This window comes from Nanorana parkeri, unplaced genomic scaffold (assembly GCF_000935625.1).
Source record: "Nanorana parkeri isolate BGI_ZX_2015 unplaced genomic scaffold, ASM93562v1 scaffold328, whole genome shotgun sequence".
Classification (NCBI taxonomy): Eukaryota; Metazoa; Chordata; class Amphibia; order Anura; family Dicroglossidae; genus Nanorana; species Nanorana parkeri.
Window position 1 is genome coordinate 659436 of NW_017306596.1, and position 1746 is coordinate 661181.

The following is a 1746-nucleotide window of genomic DNA, read 5'->3' on the forward strand; positions in this document are numbered from 1 at the left end:
GTAACGCACAGAGTGCAAGGGTCAGAAGGAAGTAACGCACAGAGTGCAGAGGTCAGATCTAGGACTTTACTGTTTGCCCTGACTTGGGTATATGTCAGTTGTGTAAAAAGAAGTGTCAGCATTGTGTAGAGCAGCCGTTACTCATTCCTCGTTGGTACTGGGAGACCATCAGAGTGCTGTGCAGAACTTGGTGGAGCAGTGCACTCAGGGATTCCTAATTGGCGCGTGGATGCTACTCTACAGCTGTCCAAAGGAGTCCCCTGCCAGGCCCCCAGGTATTCACATATAGGTGGCCCCTTCTGCCACGGCCATGAACATAATTGATAGGCAGCAGTGTCCTAAGCTTCTGTCACTGACAAGAAGCCCCTCTACCTCCCATTTGCAACCCTCCGTGAGCCGGCGGGACATAACACTGGAGGATGGCATTGCAGGACACTAACCTACAAAGTGTGACAGTTGGCAGCTGCCATGGGCCCCCTCATGGCTGCAGGCTCTTGGGCAGTGCCCGAACGGTCGGTCTGCCCCCGTGTCCAACACTTCCAGGTGTGTCAAATACCTGCTCCCCCTCACCCTCCTTGTGGTTCTTCCGGCCAGCTCCTACATTACTACATGCCATAAAAGTCAGCAGGAAGAACCACATTGTGCAGCAGGAGAAGCAGATATTCATCACACACCTACAAGTGTCACACACCTACAAGTTGTGCAGCAGTCGGGGATCAGCAACATTGTTTTTAAGACACAGACTTCTAAGAAGTTAAGAATACAGCATTTGTATTTTACAGGGTGGCTGTGGTTTAATTTTCATCCTGTAATGATAGGGACACTTTAAATGTCTACATTTATTGTTTGTTTTATCTAGGGATTTTATCTAGGGACTCGCCACCTGTCTTCCTGATTAGCCGGGACGCCGGGCAGCGTGTTTACTCGCCACCCGGCTTCCCGATTAGCAAGGAAGCTCTCCCCATGCTTCTCGTCACTACGCGACGAGAAAGCATGGGGCCGGCTTGCTGGTCAATCAGAAGGCCATGAGATGACGAGGGAGCATGAAGCCGGCTTCCCGGCCAATCAGAAAGCCGGGCGCTGTGTCACTACACGGCGCCCGGCTTCCTGATTGGCCAGCTTCCCGACTAATTAGGAAAGCCGGGCAGCGCTGCCTGGCTTCCTGATACAAGAAGTATCGGGCTAGGCATTGGAGCATTTGGGCGAGTACTAGTGGATACCTTTAGTATGGATTTTGTTGAATCCAGTATTAGAAATAAATAAGGAGGTGAAGTTATAAGCTGCTGAGAAGAGTCAATAGACTCTATGTAGCTCAAGGAAAATGGCTATCCTGTTCTTCTGCAGGCTCAATATTGAGTCAAGCCATGATTCAGGGGATTCAGAAATTTTATCACAAAAAGAAGACCTAACTGGGACCCTCATTTGGCAAGTTCAGTCATTCCCCAAAATGCAGAGCTGTCACAATTTTAAAGGATAATTAAATCTTTGTTTTTTTTTTGCATATATCTACTGTAGACATATGCAAAAACATTTTAAAAAAGTTACGAAAAAGGTTTAAATTTACCTGTGTCTCCACCGCGTGCTCCCGTCCGAAGATATGAAAAATCTCAGGTGGCTGCAAAGGATGATGGGGTGGGCGCATGCGCAGTAGAGATCTTCAGCCAGGAGAAGAGGAGAGACAAAAGGTAAGACAATGCAGGCAGCCTGGCAGCGTGCACCCACACAGACTCTGTGGGACGCAGAACA